The sequence below is a fragment of the Podarcis liolepis genome (genome assembly GCF_965112155.1).
Source record: "Podarcis liolepis genome assembly, chromosome: 8".
Lineage (NCBI taxonomy): Eukaryota > Metazoa > Chordata > Lepidosauria > Squamata > Lacertidae > Podarcis > Podarcis liolepis.
In genome coordinates, this window is record NC_139560.1 from 59276551 (window position 1) to 59296892 (window position 20342).

A 20342-nucleotide genomic window follows, 5' to 3' on the forward strand; every position below is an offset into this window, starting at 1 on the left:
TTTGCCCCCTGACAAATCCATAATTTTAATGGCAGGTTTATTGTAGCTGTGAGAGACAGAATAACAACAGGAAACCCCCAGAAACCCAAGGAAAAGAGGTCAAAGAAGCAAATGCCAAACACAAGGTAGATCAAAACAAAGCTGAAACCACAGTTCCTAGAGCAAAACATGGTGCAGGTATCACATAATACATCTTCACAAGGCAGCATCAAGTAAAGGATAACAAAAGTTGTCAAGGTGATGCAAAGTCATTACTAGAGACCTAGAGGGCAGGTGGAAAAACTGAATCAGGAAGTGGGTTAACAGCCCTGGAAAGGGGCCAGACTTTAATCACTGGAGATTTTAATTACTCAAATGGACTGGTAAAACTTCTTATACATTTTTTTAAACCACCAAACGCTGGAATACATTCCTGGAAGTAATAATAAGATTACTTTCAAAGTTTGCTTAACTGTATTCAGAGGTATACTGGGCCTACTGAAAGAAATGAGTTAATTAAGGTAAATGAAATGTGACAATCATTTTTATCAAACCACAGTATGAAGCAAAGAAGTAAAAAGCCGCACACTGTAAAATCAATAAAAATGTTTCAGAGGCAGTGGTGCAAATATTATGCATGAGTTTTCAATGCAAATTCTCTAGTAATTCAGGAAGGAGTGAAAGAAATCAGTAGGTATCCAAACACAGATATGGTTTTTATGGTTGATGAACAAGCCATGAAAAATAAACATGGATCCCAATAAAAAGACTTCCTCTTTGACCTTGCCTTAGAAAGAACAACATGTACAATTCTTAGAGGTTAACATGTATTTTGGCTGAAACTCAAACAGTGATATGACGGATTTTTTTTGTGAGAATGAAAACATACACTCTTCTTTTAGTGATACACTGTGAGAGAAAGAGAGAGAGTGAGAATAAGCCTCAGTGCTTACATTCCTTGGTAAGGAGAATATAATTAGGAAGGGAGATCAGATCTGATCCATGTTCTCTAATCCATCTGATTTCATCCAAGATACTACTTGGGACCCTTGGTTACACTTGATTGAATTTACAATTTATTGTATATATTGGATGGTATTCAGCTAGGTTTTACTCAAGAGTAAAGTAATTAATATTGAAATTGAAAATAAGGAACATGACTAAGTTAGGTCCATTAATTTCAATTTCAACCCAACCTTGACATATTTGCCTCAGGCTCTCTGATCTCGGTTATGGCCCCAGACCTCTATCTGGTCTGACTATCTATACACCTGGCTCTGGCCCCACTGACCTTAATTTGCTGCCCTCCACCAAGACCCCACTCTGACCTTGACTATGTACTTTTCCAGCTGACCAGATCTGCTATGCCCTAGCACTGAGAAAAGCTTGAATGGAAGCTAATGGCTTTGTTGTGAAAAATGGCATTTTTCACCTAGAATTCCAGCAACAACTTTGTGCACTCACCAAGTATTGGCTGAAATAGGTGACTTTTCTGTAGTGATCCATTTTGCAAGCAAAGCTGGAAGCTGAAGCATAATGCCAGTGCACTTAAGGGAGTCACGTGGACAGGAGAATCAAGGCAGAATTCAGTCATTTATAGCAAAATAAGGATACTAAGCCATAGGTTAACACTCTCTGGTGTATTCTTAAAACCGTCAGAGCAGTGCTGGCCTACAGTTGACCCATGTGCTGAGAAACAGAACAATGACATCAATCCTTTCCCCATTCTTTTGAAAGAAAACATTACTGCTTTAAAAATTAAGTGAATTCACTGGGACAAGTACTTGAGAGTGAATAAAGCCTTCAACTACCATAATTTTAATAGACAACTTCTAAAATATCTCTCTCTCATTCAATATATATATTGGGTGGTTAGTGCCAGACTACAACCTGGGAAACCAAGGTCAAATCTTCAGTCAGTCATGAAGCTCACTGGATGACCTTGGGCTAGTCACTGCCTCTCAGCCTAACCTACCTCGCAGGCATGTTGTAGGGATTAAATGAGGAAGGGGAGAACCATGTGTGCCACCTTCAGCTCCTTGGAGGGAATATAAGCTAAACAAACAAACAAACAAATAAATAAATAAATAAATACAGCCGTACCTTGGAAGTGAAATGGAATCCATTCCAGAAGTCTGCTTGACTTCCAAAATGTTCAAAAACCAAAGATCCTGCAGCCAATCAGAAGCTGCGGAAGCCCCGTTGGACATTTGGTGTCCAAAAATACAGTGGTACCTCAGGTTAAGAACTTAATTCATTCTGGAGGTCCATTCTTAACCTGAAACTGTTCTTAGAATCTGTAACCTGAAGCGTCTGTAACCCGAGGTACCACTGTACTTCGCAAACCAGAACAGTGACTTCCGAGTTTGAAACGTTCAGGAGCCAAAATGTTTGGGAACTAAGCTGTTCCAACTGTCAAGGCACGACCGTAAATACCTAAATAGTAGCACATCCTATTATATACACCTTTCGATATTCTTATGATTTTTAGGAATATTTGTATGTTTTAGAAAAAAGTACCGTGATGTTGAAAGTTTTTTGCTTCTAAAATATCCAGATTTTTTCCTGCCTAAAAATATACAGTGTTAATATACAATGCCAGCAAGGCCTACATTATAATCCACCTATTTCAAACAAAAAGTATTCCAATCTGTTATTATTAATATTCTCTAGCAATGCAGTAGCAAGTTCCTTAATTCTTTCAAAATTATTATACTGAAGGAATGCAACTATTCTAAATCTCAGAGAGCATTAGATAATCATTCTAGTGGTCCCTAAAGCATGGATTTTGCCTGGACACTTTTAGATCAACAACCCATATACCAATAGTGAAACAATTTAAATACTAATAGTATTATAGCATAAAAAATAGCAAAGCAAACGTGTACAACAGTAGTACAATGCTGACTGAGTCAAAACTAGAAGCAGAGGGGCATAAGAGTTATTATGCCCCTCTGCTTATTGCAACAATATTTTGAACAGCTACCTCTATCATTCCAGTGTGTATTGTTGTGTTCCACTTCCCCCTATACAGCTAGAAAGTGAAAAGGAAGAAGCAGAGCTAAGAACCGGCATTAAAAAGACTATCTTCCTGACTGCAAGCCATCCTTTTGAACAATAACTCACAATGCTACCTGTCCCATGGGAGAGTGTAGTTGAATGCAGTTCACATTCCAAAGGTCTGATCATACATCAACCAGTTTGCCTCCAAGGAGCGAGAATACTCCCAATAGATAATATACCCACGTATTCTGCCAGGGATGCTGTCTTCCATGCTTGTACCTTTGAGACATTTCCATGAAGGTGATATAGGCAGACAAACAGCTGCTTGTTCTCTAATTTCTGTGTTTGTAGCTGTCCTTGATCCCTACACCAAACCATTACTGCTATTCCAGTTACCGGTAGTTATTATTCCAATTCTCAAAAGAGTAAATCAACGACATATATATGTATTCTTCTTGCCCTATCGCCGCCACCATATACACAGCTTCTCCTTAGTTGTAATGAAGTGATCAGCTAAAAAGGAGAGCTGGGTCCTCTAGTACTAGACATTCTGTAGAAAGCAGAGATTTCTGGAGTTATGACTTGACTGGCGGGGGCGGGGGCTAACCATTTTCAATCTGTGGTCTTGATCGCCCCGTTAGTTTCAATGTGACTAGACAGTGGTGCAGTCACTCACATTCTTGCACATGTGCCACATGCACAACAGACAAAGTCAAATTCAGGCAGACACATGCAGGCACACAGTAGCTGGTATGACCACAGGGAAGCTCAAACACTTGATCCTTCATTAAACCCCACTTCTGACACTCTTTCCATCCCATTCGCTTTAAGCTTCTCTCGATATGCAACCCAAAAAGGTAGCAACAGGGAGAAGAAAGGCTGCTCTAATGCTGGGCCTGTGGATTTGTGCCTTGCACCTTTACTCCTAGCCTACTCAGAAGCCTATGTGGTATCAATACTGGCCTTTCACAGTGCAGCCATGCACCCAACTTGCTTATCCCACAGGGAAGTCGACTGTTGTTGGAAACACAAGACGAGACTTTGCAAGTGCTCATTCAGTGCTCAGTGTCAATAATACTGAGCTAGACAGACCTATGTTTGATTCCTGTGTTATCCACAACTGACCAGGTTCCGTTCTTGATTTATTCCTCTTATCAAAATGTTATTTCATGGGAAACCTGATTTAATAATGACACTTTTACTTCTCTGTCAGCTGGTTCCTTAATATCTGAATTCATTTTAAAATGTGAGATACTCTGTTGGAAGACTGCCACTCCCTACAAGCAGGGGTGGTGACTGGTTTACAGTGGTGCCTCGCAAGACAAAATTAATCCGTTCCGCGAGTCTCTTCGTCTTGCGGTTTTTTTGTCTTGCGAAGCATGGCTATTAGCGGCTTAGCGGCTATTAACGGCTTAGCGGCTTTAAGAAAAAGGAAACAAACTCGCAAGACGTTTCGTCTTGCAAAGCAAGCCCATAGGGAAATTTGTCTTGCGGAATGACTCAAAAAACGGAAAACTCTTTCGTCTAGCAAGTTTTTCGTCTTGCGAGGCACTCGGCTTGCGGGGCACCACTGTATTTTGTCCTTGTTCTTGCTTTTATTGTGTATTTTGTGTTTTTATCTTGTATTTTTATGCTGTGAACATCCCTGAGATGAAGCACGGTATACAAATTTAATGAATGATTGAATGAATGTTGGAACTGGCTCTAACTGGCTCACTGAGCCCTTGTATTCTATGCTGGTTGCATCCAGAAAGCCGGGGCCCAAAGTATCTTGCTGTGGACATACCATATTGGCTCGAATATAAGAAGCACCCGTATATAAGCAACACCTTTAAAATTCAATTTTAAAGCCAACACCTTTAAAAGACAATACCTGAATATAAAAGACAATACCTGAATATAAAAGACAATACCTGAATATAAGCCACTCACTTAAAATTCCACAGGCACTCACACCCATTCCGTTTTACTGTATGTCTGTTTCAGCAGCGATATTGTAAAAGCCAATTTTTGTAAGGTCGAGAATTTAAGCCACACTTTAACTTTTCAAAGTCAGATTCTGGAAAAAAGTGAGGCTTACATTCAGGCCAATACAGTAATATTCTTGAATACAAAGGACCACATTTGGCTGCAGGGTTCCCTGTTTCTAACCTAACTACAGGCGTGGCCATCCAATCACCCACTTAAAATGGAACAAGCAACTGCTAAAACCTGATCGGTAATCACAGTCCCCAACGGTAACAGTATCCTTTTCTATTTTACTTTAGTGATTTAGATAACAAGACAGGCTGGCTTCTGATAAAGTTAAAATGTTGTATCAACATGCTAAAAGCATTTTATGATTGTGGAAAAAATCCTGGTTTTATTTGTATAAACACCCAGTAGCTAAGCACTTCATCATTGCAGTTCACAGCCGAGTCAGATGGTTCCAAAGACACGACAAATAAAGAGAGATCCAAAACAGCAGAGCCTCTCCTGCCAGATTGCCGCACAGACAAAAGTACAGCAGGTGGCTATCTGAAGCTCCAAATTAAATCATATACTGCACAGAACATTATACCAATCATTGTGCGATTCCTTTTGTTTAACATTACTCATCATCTTCAATTTGCAAAGTGAAAAGAAAATTGCTTTAATGATAGATAAGCCGCAAAAAGGAAAGTAATGATGATCTGAATGGTATTATTCGACATTATGTAACAAGAGGGAAAACTTTGACCTCTTGAATTCACTCCTCCTCCCCGCCTCTCTCAATATTATTGTTTATTAAGTAAACCAGGGCTTATCTGGAACAAATCCTTGCTGAAACACCAGGTGGTTCATTGGGAACATTCTTCTATCAACAGATGGCCTAGAACATCTTTATGACACACACCTTGCATGTACAGATCTATGTAAAAGCTAGTGTTTCAAAGCAAAGTCATGACCACAGCCAATCACAGCAAGCAGAACATAATCTTGGAAGAGGGCAACAGATAAGAAAGATAAAAAGCTAATGTTTCAATTAGTTTTTTAAATCCTCACATCATGATAAAGATAGAGAGTAGAAGTTGTTTATCACCGTTCCATTATTATTGTCACATTGAATGAGTAAGCGAGGTTGTTTGCATTTCTTGAAATCTGTACAGCGAAACAAAGTGTTCTGTATGGGAAATGCAGGACAATCACAACTTTCTTCTATTCCTCCTTGGCATTATGTGTGTCGGCTTTCAACTAGGGCTTGGCGATATCTGATTTTCAAAATCACGATTTATCACCAGCTAAACATCGCACTAAAAGCTATGGTTTTCCCAGTAGTGATGTATGGAAGTGAGAGCTGGACCATAAAGAAGGCTGATCGCCGAAGAATTGATGCTTTTGAATTATGGTGCTGGAGGAGACTCTTGAGAGTCCCATGGACTGCAAGAAGATCAAACCTCTCCATTCTTAAGTAAATCAGCCCTGAGTGCTCACTGGAAGGACAGATCGTGAAGCTGAGGCTCCAATACTTTGGCCACCTCATGAGAAGAGAAGACTCCCTGGAAAAGACCCTGATGCTGGGAAAGATGGAGGGCACAAGGAGAAGGGGACGACAGAGGACAAGATGGTTGGAGAGTGTTTTCAAAGCTACCAACATGAGTCTGACCAAACTTCGGGAGGCAGTGGAAGACAGAAGTGCCTGGCGTGCTCTGGTCCATGGGGTCACGAAGAGTCGGACACGACTAAACAACAACAACAACAAACATCGCACTATATCACAATGTCTGAAATAAGGATGGAGCTATGTAGAGGTATTGGCTGGCTTCACCGTTTTCCCCACATTGTGATTTTTGCATAGTGCGCACGCACATGTACATGCACACACCCCAGGATTTGTGATATATTGCTAGGCCAAACATTATAAAAACCAATATCGCAATATGGACTTCAACCCAGTTTTGGATGATATCGCCCGGCCCTACTTTCAACTCATGGAATCTGAGGGTGCGTAGCTAGCAACCCTGCCTGAAATATAGACTTCATCACCCTCACAAACCTGACCCTTTGGGTAAGAGAAAAATGCTAACTTTGCTTTTGCAAATCTGACACCCTCACCACCACAGACATTTAGTGATGATTTCGGTGACAGAAACTAGAAGGCTGTTAAGATTCTTACTATCACTGCCATTGAAGATAGCTCAGAAACTACTGCTAGCACAGAATTCAGCTGCCTGACTTTTAGCCTGGGCCAGGGGATCAGATAGTATCACAGTGTTACTGCACCAGTTGTACTGGTTGCCAGTGCGTTTCCAGGCTTGACTCAAAGTGCTGATGATAACCATTAAAGCCCTAAGCAGTTTGGGACTAGGTTACCTTATGGATCAGTTACACAGGAGAGGAAAACCTAAAGCCCTGGGGCCTCTCTATCTTGCCCATGGAACTCTCCTCAGGCCACACAGCCCTCTCTCCACAGATGATGCCCCTCATTGGCCCTGCTTCCCACTACAAATATTTTTGCCAGGCTGGAATGTGTCCTTGAATTCAAATAATGCCTCTTGGGTTGTCAGTATGGAGGACGGAGAGCGGTGTGCATGTAAACAGAAAAACTCCAAGCTGACAATTGATCTTACATAGATGCTTACGAATATGTAAAGAGGAAATGTGTGTTAATTTTTGTTAGTAATTACAAGATGTAACTATTCCATTTTTTGTTTTTGTATTGTGGATGGAAAACAGAAAAAGGAAGGGGTGTATATATGAAGAGACCAATCATAAATACAATAATATAATTTTCATTCATTGCTCTGCACACTTTTCCATCTGGCCTTCCCCCAGGATGAAAAAGGTTATTCACCCTGATATACCAGTCTACACAAATCTTAAGACTTAGGATATAAGTAAAGTCTCTGCCAATAAAAGTTGTGGGGTCTTTTTGTCTGAAGGAGCACAAGGAACAGGGCCTTTTCTGCAGTGGCCCCCTATTTATGGAATTCAATTTTTTAGAAAGGACACAAGGCCCATTGATTTTAAAGAAAGATCTTACAATGTCCATTTTTAAAGGCATTTGGGAAATAAGATGTAAGGTGGCAGTTGGGTCAAATAATTAGAATATGTGTCCAATGGTAGTATGAGACTATTTTAGCCTTTATTTGTCTCATTGCAGTAAGATTCAACAGTTTTACTGTTGTGTTTTTACAATTGCTATTGTTATATTTTAGCAATTGTAAACTTCTTTGTTCTGAAAAGCAGTATATGAGCCCTTTAAATAATAAAATAAACAACAGAATGAAGGAAAAGGGAGACTCCCGATTACAACAGTTCTCTCATCCACATATTTTCATGTACAACAGTGCAGGTAAAGGAGAGAATCACTGCAGATTATTTGACAGAGGGCCAGTGATGGGAGAGATGGTGCTAAGTGGCTGCTACAAGGAATAAACTCTAGCATACAGTTTTGATTCTACTCTACATGTAGATACAGCAACACTTCACTACTAAACACAGCACATGCTTTCACTCTAGCATGTTATTCATTTAAAGTATATAATGTCCTACCTTTCCATGAATACCAAACAATACCACTACCTTCAATGAGCTTCCAAGAATAATGTTTATTAGTAATCATATATCAGGGGTTATCTGCCTACATTGAAATATGCACCTAAGCAGGTAGAATCCTATGTACAGGATGCATAGTCCAGGTGTTCAGCTCTACTTTTTCCTATGCCCTCTAAAACAACCCCTGCTACCCATTCCTATGCCTGCTCAGAGACAGAGTGGTAGTGGCATGGACAAGGACAGTAGCACTGGATTGTGCATTAACAGCCTGCATTAGAAAAGGTTCCTGGGCTCTGGTCTGAATTTCCAGAAAGAATGGTGTTTTGTTACAGCCAGCTGGCTCTGTAATTACTGAGATGCCTCATCATTGTTACATGCCACATTCCCCCCATAAAACTATTTGCTAGTTCTGAAGCGGGCTGGTTTTTGAAATACTGAACAAGTCTACACAAACTGTAACCTACATACACAGAACATATCCTATCTTCACTATAGAGAGATACCTGTCACAGGTAAGCCTGCCAGCTGCTCTACAACTGCTATTTTTTAATTTAATTTAATCTTTTTGCAGGACTGTAATTATTCACAGCATTGCACCTGTCTTGGGCGGGAGACACCCCTTGTTCTTGAAGTTCTTTTAATAAAAAGTTATCCCTCAAGGCTTACATGTAAACATATGTTTAAATAGTTGTTCATGGGTCCCCACCTTTATCTAGTTTAAATTTTGCTGCACTTCCAACCAAAGAAAGTGTTTTTTAAAAAAATACTGAGAAGAAAGTCCATTGTGCAACTCAGTGAAAATCTGAAGTTAGATTTAAAAGCTGTAATACGATACAATGCACGTATTGTCCTGTTTGGGGTAATTGCATATTCAGTGTTTTGTGAGGATTTGGGCTCAGTTCTTTAAACTATTTGATTGTTTTGTAGATTAAACAAAGGGGGAGGAAAGGCAGCATTCACATCTGCTTTTATGCGTTGAAGGGTCCACCCACTATTGAGCAATATGAATTAGTCAGCCCGTTAATTAGTCATAAATGATCCAGTAAACAGCAGTTTGAGGAAAGGCACTTTGTACAGACATAACTACCTCTCTTCCCATTATGGCTCTCTAATCCAGATGGTATAAAGCCTTTTCTTTAAAGACTTCACTAGCACTTGGTAAACAAAGTGCATATGGTAAGCACAACTTTATCTGCAAGAAAAACACACAATTTCTTTGGTTACCTACCTGCCCACACCATCTGTCAAGCAGATGGTTCAGGTTTCATTCATAAGATTAGGTAAGGGTGGCTGACTGAAAGAAGGAGCCTCAAGGTAATATTTGATTCCATGTGCCAGTCTGCAATGCATTTATTCTGAAACATGAAGCATTTGTACCAAATACGTCAAAGCTCTTTGCTCAAAGGTACATCTTGTATATACTGTTCCTCTATATACAGGTTTCACAGTGCCTGTTTACTAAATAAGATATAGACATTTACTTAAAAACAGCAGAGAACAACTTGTTCGGTGCTGCGGGTCACATTAGAAATACATCAAGAGACTGACGACTAATCTTGCATTAGGGGCTTTATAACTGAAGATTAAATATTATAATGCTAGAGTGAAACCTCAAGCCTGTACATCTTTAAATGTTTTAGGAATTTTAAAAACTCCAAAGGGAATTGTTATAACGTGACCAACTATAGCTTCAAAAGACATTTTGAAGCCTGTTAAATCAGATAATGATGGCATTTGATAGATGACTTCTGGACAGACTACAGGGTACAGCCTCTCTGTTAATTAACGTTTCCCCACTCTTTGCTTTCAAAACTGCTTTCGAAACTGACTGGTTACCAAATCTACTTGTTCTGGGCCAGTGCATACAAACCTTGTGCAATAATTCATGGAAAAACTAATTTGAGATTTGAAACACTATTTATTTGAGACAATTGTGCACTACAGATGGAATTGTGTTTACTACAAATACCTTGTTTACTTTGGGGTGTTCAAGAAGAATCCATAAAAGCCAGTAGCGTCTAGTGGGCTGGCAATAACCATACCAGGGTTGCAACTGTTAATATATATTCATGTAAGAATAAAATGATTTAAGAGTAAAAATAATGGCTTTGGCGGTTTGAGGCACACTTACTTGAAATATAGAGTAAAAAAGGCTTACATGCTACCCACCCGACATTGCCCAGATTATATTATGGAGATGGGGAAAGGGAAAATCTGAAGCTAAAACCTAACCTTTCAGTAACAGACTTTCGCAAACACGGATATTTATTTATTATTTACTTGGTAAAATTTATATACTACTAGGCTGTAAAAAAAACCACACCATCTAAGTGGTTTACAAATATGGAAAACATTAGAAAACAAAACATTAACATTCTTGATAAAGACAGTTAAAAACAAGTATTTAAAAAAATTAAAAACATGATGGAAACCAACAGCAGCTTAAAAGAGAAAATACACATGTAACATCTACATGCCTAAATAGAGTTGCCTAAACAGAACTTTTACAGAATTTTAAGCAAATACCAATGTGAGTGCAAAAGTTTATATAATAAATAATCTGAAACAGAGAACAGTAACAAAAACAGAGTTCAAAGTTCAAAGTAGTTCTACACGGATCACGTCAAGGGTTTTTTTTCCTGGCCATTTGCTAGGATGGGACAGGTGAAGTTACCCACAAAAACTTGATGGCATAATTGAATTTCTGAGACTATTTGAGGATTGGGATCAGGGGGTTTGAAGATTATATTACTTAATAACTGTTACAGTACTGGTGCACACTGGCGGAGCGGAGGAACGGGGGGGGAGCGCACCGCCCCTGGTGGCACGATCCAGGTGGGGTGCCATCGTGGCTGCCCCACAGGTGGCACGCCACGGCCCCAGGATGCATGCCACGCCCCTGTGGGCAGAGTGCCAAGCCCCCGGGACGTGCACCAGCCACGCCCCTGCCTGCTCTCTCTCCACCCCCGCTGGAGCTTGGAGCTCTGCCACTGCTGGTGTACTTTCTAAAAAATATTCCAAAGGAATGCTGCTGTCATCCTGGGAGGATGCAGAGTTCCTCACGGCACTATGAGTAATTTGTAAAAGTTTTTAAAATTTCAAATACCTGCCACAAAATCATAAGAAAAATAGCTCCCCTTTTCCTAGGGGAATAATGAACCCATTAAACTAGAAATCAGGCACATCTTTAGTTCAAGAACATAAGAAGAGCCTGCGGGATCAGGCCAGTTGCCTATCTAGTTCAGAATCCTGTTCTCACAGAGGCGGATCAGATGCCTGTGGGAACTGGTATTCAGAAGCACTGCTGCCTCCAAACCGCTCCCTCTCTTGCACAAATTTATCTAATCCTCTTTTTTAAAGCCATCCAAGTTGGTGGCCATCACTGCCTCATGTGGGAGTGAGTTCCATAGTTTAACTATGCACTACATGAAGCAGGGAAGCCAATAATCTCTTTATTGTATTTTTAATATTTTGCTGGGAACCTCCCATAGTGGCAGGGAAACCTAGCCAGATGGACGGGGTATAAATAAATTATTATTATTATTATTATTATTAGTAGTAGTAGTAGTAGTAGTAGTAGTAGTAGTAGTATAACCACCAACTTTAAAGCAACTGTCAGTGGAGGTTTGCACAACAGTACAATAAAGACATTTCCATTCTATTCTATTCTATTCTATTCTATTCTATTCTATTCTATTCTATTCTATTCATTAAGACAGATTGAGAAGTAGAATTTGGCCTGAGCACACCTGGATGGAAGAAAAATTCCTTATGTTTTGGAGAGGAAAGCTGGAACTTGCACCCAAATGTTTCCATGGAGACTTCACACATTTCAGCTAAAGAAACCCGAGAGTCACCCACCTGGTTGCCCTTGTGCAAAATCTTCACTACTTTTAAATATCAGAGTATCAGCTCAAGGTCACATTGATCCAGAAAAGGTGTCACAGCATAAAAGCAAAGCTGATGTACCACCAGTAGAGAATACTTCAAGTAGATTACTTATACTAATTATGCCATAAGAGAATGCACAGGTTGAACACTTCAGCATTCATGTAGAACTCATCTTCCCTTGCATACAATCAACTACAGGTCACAATAGTCTTATAAAGTAGCTGTATTATCAGTTACAAAATGCATCTAAAACCATAAAAAGTGGAAAAACCCATTTAGTATAGCTCCCCTGTACTTCAGAATTACTAAGCAGGAATCAGAAGGAACTGTAATAAATCCATATTGTTCTTCTCTACAGCTTCATCTTAGGATGAAGAGTAATTAAGGGGGCTGTTTTATTAAGAGCTGGCACTATTTTAATACTTATTTCAGCCAGGCTACAACAAATAATAAATATGCATTTCAGTTTAAAAAGAATAAAAACTGCCTTACAGACAAAACCAACTATTATACTACTAATCAGAAGCAAAAAGAACCATTGTACAATGGTACCTTGGGTTAAGTACTTAATTCGTTCTGGAGGTTCATTCTTAACCTGAAACTGTTCTTAACCTGAAGCACCACTTTAGTTAATGGGGCCTCCTGCAGCTGCCGCACTGCCAGAGCATGATTTCTGTTCTCAACCTGAAGCAAAGTTCTTAACCTGAGGTACTATTTCTGGGTTGGTGGAATCTGTAACCTGAAGCGTATGTAACCCGAGGTACCACTGTATTTAGAGCTCTATGGTAAACTCTTTAAAAGCAATCACATCATCATCTGTACACCCCCCACCCCACTTGCTCTTTTTTTGGTAGTAAATAGTGTCCTGACAATATCAAACCACCCCCTTCTTTTAAAAGCCTAATGTGCAAGCAATTAAGTACCTTTTTGCTGTTTGCAACAGAAATTCACATTTTTCCTGCGTCTTGAAACAAGTGACATGACTAATATTTTGTGATATTTTGTCGAAAACATGCTTTTCATGATTAAGCATAAACTGATGAATAACTGAGTTGTTGTTCATGTACTCTTCCTGACAGAATGAATACCTTTCCAAATGAAATGAGAGAGACCTGCAATGGCAACTTTTGTGTCATTCCCATTTATCTCACATGGAGAGGTTTGACATGATTTCTTGAGCTCTTTGCCTAACAAAAAGAGGTAAGGACAGAGACCAACATATACTTAATGCAGAATTCAACACAATATCTACTAGGACCTGCTCAAATCCACCTAGCATGTCTTATTAACGGTGAGTGTGTGTATGAGAGGGTGAGGAAAATGATATTGCATTCCACAATCGTCAAATGCAACAATAACCAACTTCAGAACTCGCCAGCTAGAAAGGAGAGGGTTTCTATAACACTCCTTTGAGAAACGCTGGAACACCTGACTTGAGAACAGGACTTCATCCCCTTCCTCCATAAGGAAGAAGGTTGTAGATTAGCAGCTGCAGAGGGAAACTGCAAACATGTCTGAGATGCCTCACTTTGCAAAAAAAACAAACACCAGGTGTTGTGAAAATGGTGGTGGGGTTCAAACGGGAAACATGTAATTGTGTTTTGAATGTACATGCCTATTTTCATTCCAGTATCTCCATCTTCATGTCAGATACTGTATTTATTTGTGTGTTTATGTACACACACACACACACACACACACACACACACACAAACTTCCTTCTCCCCTTGAAAATACATTCAGAAGTGGAACACATGCAACTGATTTATATTGTTGGACCACTGGTCCATCTAGCACAGACTGGCAGCAGACAAAGCAAGTTTTCTGCCTCTGAACAATGGCCTCTCCCCCAAGGAGATATCCAGACCTGGTGTCAGCATCTGCCATGGTCAGGCAAATGCCAGACTTCCCTAAAACCAATGCTAACCGTATCTTTTTCAAAATACATTATTATTATTAATCATTCAGATACAGAACCATGCAGGTATAGAGATAGACAGTGAAATAGAGGGTTGGCTCATTTCACCAAATTGCAACAGAAGTACAGTGGTACCTTGGTTTATGAACAGTTCTGTTTGTTTACAAACTATTCGGTTTATGAACTCTGCAAAACCGGAAGCAGTGTTCTGGTTTGCGAATTTTACCTTGGTCTATGAACGGAAGCCGAACGGTGGAAGGGCACCGGCAGCGGGAGGCCTCATTAGGGAAAGTGTGCCTCGGTTTAAGAACGGGTTTGGTTTAAGAACGGACTTCTGGAACGAATTAAGTTCATAAACCGAGGTACCACTGTACTAAACACGTCTTGGGGACAGGGCTCCCGCTTTCTTATCTGGTCTTCAGCAGAACTGATGCCATTAGGAAAAACTGCCAATGATCTGAACAAGTAAATCAGACTTAAGCTTAACTAATATCTAATAGGAAAACTCAGCATGAATCTGTCAGATAGATTTACAGTGTGAAGCAATCAAAAAGCTAACCTGCTTCACTTTTTATAGCCACATCCATCAGCAGAGTTCTCTGCCTGGGAGCTACAGTGACATCATTACATACAGAACAGCCTCACTGTGCTTTATGAACTTTTAAAGTGGATTTCTTTTACAAAATTAAATTTTAAGAGGCAGTGGGTTATGTCTCCCTGCTATGTCAGGAAATCAGCCCCCGAAAACACACAATAATGGACAAAGTTTCATGCTATTACTGGTTTATATCTTGCATCTGTAATTAAGGAAGTAGCTGACAAGATAAAGATTTCTGTCAAAGAAATCATAGGCCAAATACACAGGCCTAGCACTAGGGAGGAAGCAGGCAAGGCAGTGGCTGAGGGCCCAGAAACTCTTAGGGGACCCCTCAGCAGACCAGATAGGAGCTGCTCCTGTCACTATGATTACCCATCCAAGCCCAGCAATTCAAATGGTAGCATGAGGCAATTCTGTAGAGCTGCAGCTACCTGCCTATGTTAGTAGTCCAGAATAAACTTTGCTTGTTTATTTAAATGGACTGTAATTCCATATTCTGTATATTTTGAAAAATCAAAACGTTTGGTTAAGGTACAGCTGATGTGATTTAATCTAAGGGGATTCCAAATAACCTATACAGTATTTCACCCTACATTCTTGTTTTATGCCTTTTAGCCAAGCTACTGTAGAGTCTTAATATTCTATATTCAGAAGGTGGTGACAGTCAATACTCCACCGGGCCAGTACCAGAACTCAGATAACTGAGACCACAATATTTGTGTGTATAATGAAGGCTTCATTATGTATCTATAATGCAAAGGCAAGAAATACATTAGATTTTATCAGGGTAATAGCAATCTCTAATAAGGCCTCTAAAGTCACTAATTAAGGAAGAGGTTTCTCCAGGTAACCAGGCAGGGAATGTTTATATGAGCTGTGATATATGTATTTTTCTCCCTAACCATAAGTGACTCACAAAAGCTATGCGGCCAAGACAACAATCAGGATTTACATAATAAAGAATTAGTAAGCCATTTATTACAAGCAGGGAGAAGCAATATAACAAGACCTAGAAAGACCTTTCTGGCACTACAATAGACAACTGGTACAAAACAGTTTGGGAAACAGCTCTTCTTGAGATATTAACAAATAAACTACAGTTGACATGTGGACAGATCAAGAAAGATGGCTTTACCCCGGTGTGGTTGAGTTTATTAACATATGCCAGTATTCCAGAAAATGAATAATCCCTGCCATCCGTGTTTGGCTCAATCTGGTTGATCTAAATTTAAATTTAAACATAAATTATTATCTTCACTTTGAAGCCTCCTTCCATGTTCATTAATATTGCATTTTATATTGTTCCATTGGAAACATAAGAGAAAAAATTGACTCGTACTTAATCTAAGCACAACCAAAATGGCTCCTGATTAGGCATTTTAGCTAAGCGATGTTGAATGTTATCTGTTAACTCTGTTCTATCCTGTTTCCCCTTTGTTATTGTTTTTATTTAAAATACTCCATGAACCAAGAACTTGTACAATGACCACTAATAATGAACCATATGTAGTAGCTATTGCTGCCAATTTATTAAGCTATTTTTGTGATGTGTGGGGTATTAGAAGACGACTCGCACTTCTGGTGGGGGAGCACACTGTGCTCCTTCTGGGGTCGTTTGCACACCTTTGGCCCCCACCCTGCACTCAGCTACCACCTGTGGCTCCTAGAAGCTGTCAGTATGTGACAGCGGCCACATCCCAGTAAATGGATTCTACTGGCCAGCTAAACCAGGTGAGGGTAGCCCTCAATGTGTTAGGGGCTTCCCCAGCATGAGAAGACAAGCTCTGGCAGATTCAGTGGACAAGACCCATAGTGGGTCCAACATCAACAAGGCAGTTGCTGCACGTGCTGTAAAGGGAATGAGGGACAGATGGGGATGGTCAACCTGGGAAGGTAGACCATCAAGGAGAAGAAAAGCACTGATCCTAAATCTCTGCTACCATGTGGACTATCTGTGGGAGAAGAAACAGCTAAGGAGTAAACCCTACAAAAATCCAGAGTGGAGTCCCTAAGATGGTTGAATGATGCCTTCTATGCCTCCTTCCAGCAGCTCCTGCAGCCAACCTGGTGCCAAAAGTCTTGCTCAGCTTTTCTTTGAGGCTTTCAGTATGGCTTGTCTTGTCATATGGGCAGCCCAATACCTCCATACACACTGCACAGGCTAGCACCTTGAGGAGGACACTTTGGTGCGGCTAACACAATGTTCTGACTTCACCCCTGGAGGCACACTCCATTGCCTCTCAAGACAGATGGATGCCAACAACAGCCAACAGCAAATGGCATAGAAAACTTTGTCTGCTTATTGATATCATTTATTATTCCTACAATCCCTGTTTATAAAACCCAAGAAAAAGTTATTTTTTAAAATAAAAAGCTATGTGAGGACAAAGGGACTAGTGATTTTATTTTATTAGCTAAGGACTACCAACGTTTTTATGTACACACAAGGTCCCAGACTGCCACACCTCCTACCAAGTGTTTCTGCAGCGACACTTTTGCAAAATATGTTAACCTTTGTCCTGCATTCTTACACATTAACAATTAACATAACCTCAAAATAGAGCTCAACATCACAGTTCAAAGGCTCTATTCTTGAAATACAGTCAAGTGATTTTTAGGATGTTAAACATTAAACAGCATGAATAATTCTGCAACACAGATTCTGTTTTCCTTTCCAAAAGTCATTCAAGTTGCACCTTAAACATTATAATAAGAGCTGGTAACACAGAGACTAACAGCATAATCTTAACTATGTCTACTCAAAACTAAGACCTTTTGAATTCAAAGGGGCTTCCTCCCAGATAAGACCAGTTAGGATTGCAGCCAAAATTAGATTTCAGGAAGTCCTCAAGTTGAATCTCACCTCTATCTACTATATACTTACTATGTGCTTTAAGGAGGATACTCTCAGCTTCAGTCCCTAGTACTGATTTATCTTAACAGATTATTGTAAGAATTTAAAATATTGTGATACGTATGAAGCACTGTGAACCTTCTACAGCACTCTATAAATTATGTGCTTTATATGAGAATTGCATACCATCAAGAGAAAAGGAGGGGTTTTTAAGGTAGTTCCTGCAGCTTTGACCCTCAAAATAGCAGCAGCTTTTTTGCACTGATAATGGCATTTTACACATAAAACTGCCTCAAGTTTTCCAAGAGAAAAATATTTTTCCCCCAAGAGAAAAAATATTTTAAATATTTTAAAGAAATATACCTGTTGAGGGTGTTCCTAAGAGAGGCTGCTGTCCAGGAAAAGGCCCTAGTACCACTCACCTAACCTTAGAAAGCGGTGGTAGACTGAGAAAGGCCTCAAACTATGATCTGAGTGAACAAACAAGTTGGGAAAGGAGGAAAGGGTCCTTTCGATATCCTAGTCCCAAGGCCATCTAATGCTCTATATGTCAAACTAACATTCTGAATTGCACCTGGAGGCAAACAGGATGTCAGTGCAGATGTTTCAGCACAAGGGAAGTATATTCTCTTTTCCACAAGAAACAGGTCACTGTATAATCCTGTGGAACACAATTCAGTCCCAATAAGCATCACATTCTTATAAAGACATAAAAAGAAGCTGAGATGACTGAGGGAAAGTTCATTTTCACCTCTCTTCTTCAATGCACACAGATTATTTTCAAAAGCTATCACTTGTAACAGCTGGAGCTAAACTTATAAGGATTTTGTTATGAGGATAATTGAGTAGCCCACAATTATTATTTGCCTAACAGCAGATTAATAGCTGGTGTTTAGTAAACTAGGTTTTTCTTGGCAAAATAAGAGCTACCATTGCCAGGCTGCCGGTGCTTCAGTCTACAGTGAACACACGACTACGTTCAGAACTCTAAACCAATAGTGGACAACATTTTCAGTCTGAGGGCCACCTGCCCACAATGGTCATGACCAAAGTTTCTCCTGAACTTTCACCTATGTGCATCCCCACATACAACCCACACATACCACATATGCAGAAACATGCACTCTCCACATATGCAGATTAGACATACACTCAGACATGGCACACTCTCTCTCACACACTTACTCACCTGGGCACACACCACAAGCATCTCTCTCAGGGGTTTTCCTTCCCATTGCAACATGGAATCATATTACTGAACCTCTCCTCCCATACCAGCAACGCAATGTGAAGGGAGATGACAGCTGACTGGCAGCTTGAAAGGGTTCGGCAAGCTTCACCAGGCTAGCAGGCCACAGGTGTACCACATCTACCCTAAACTGTGATGACTATTAACTAAGGCTAGTTGAAACAAGCCAGCTTCAATACCTATGGTTTGAAATGGCTCATTACCACTACACATGGCAAACTGTGGTTAATGTAAAATAGAAGTGAAAGCTTTCATATCTCACATCATAGTTATGTCGGCGGCGGGGGGTGGGGCGCGGAGCAAGAGAGGAGAAGGACTCGAGCCCAAGGCTCAATACAGTTAATTCTTGCTAACAAACCAGCCCAATGAAAGGTAGAGGAGGAATCTCTGTTAATCTACTAGCTAAAGCACCAATATGACCCTCTGCTTTATTCTTCTGAGCACACTAGCTGCTTAGCTATAATTATAAGGTTAGGTCATGCTCAGTTTCAGTAGATGCCATTCTGCGCACTATACTAAAACTTTGATTACAAAACAATCACATGGAAGTTTACATAAAGACAAGATCTTTACCTAACAGGCAACATTTTTAGTTTACACTGGACACATGAGTCAAATTCCACCTATTCTCATTCCTATCTACTAATAATCAAGAGATCAACAAGGCTCTACTAAAATCATAACATGCCATTTCTTGGGTGGTGTGATGGGAAGCTGTATGCTTAACAAATAAATAAATCAGCATTAGAAGCAGTTACGAAGAAAGTGTAGCACAGGCTAAGTTCAATGTTGTGTAAATTTTGGGAAACTACACGTAGACCCAAAGCTGATGTGACCACATTAATTCACTTGAAGCCACAATTAGTGGTTTTTGTTGTGAAGGCTAAAGGTTGACTCCCATGCCTGGCAAGTAGGCAAAACTCATGCCTACTCACAAGGCAGCACAAAAATACAATCTACAGTTTCATGCAGGAGAAAGAAGCCCTTCAAGTACGGATGGCCCCAAACCTGACAGCCAATGGTCAGGAGTGATGGGAGCTGGAGTCAAGGTTCCCTGGAGGACTACAGGTTCCCTAACCATGCCTTAGAATGTCAATCAAGGTAGCCAGAACGGGCTCTGCTCCTGCTATATTAACCAAAGTTAAACCACAAGAAGCAGCATATAATTAAAATAGTGGTCAGAGATAAAATGATGCTATTCTATTGCGGAAACTAAGTAGGTTGGCCCTGTAAGTTATCTCATTGGGTCATAATGTGAAAACCATAACTGCAGGCTGCTATGAGGACTTATTATTATTATTGGAGAAAAATTGTAATGCATGAAGTGCTTTTG

The 20342-nt window shown here is 40.0% G+C and overlaps 1 protein-coding gene across 4 annotated transcripts in view; it reads right to left on the minus strand.

Annotated features, from left to right (window-relative positions):
- CDKAL1 (CDKAL1 threonylcarbamoyladenosine tRNA methylthiotransferase) overlaps positions 1-20342 on the minus strand; it is a 236361-nt gene that overhangs the window by 171477 nt on the left and 44542 nt on the right. The window lies entirely within an intron of this gene.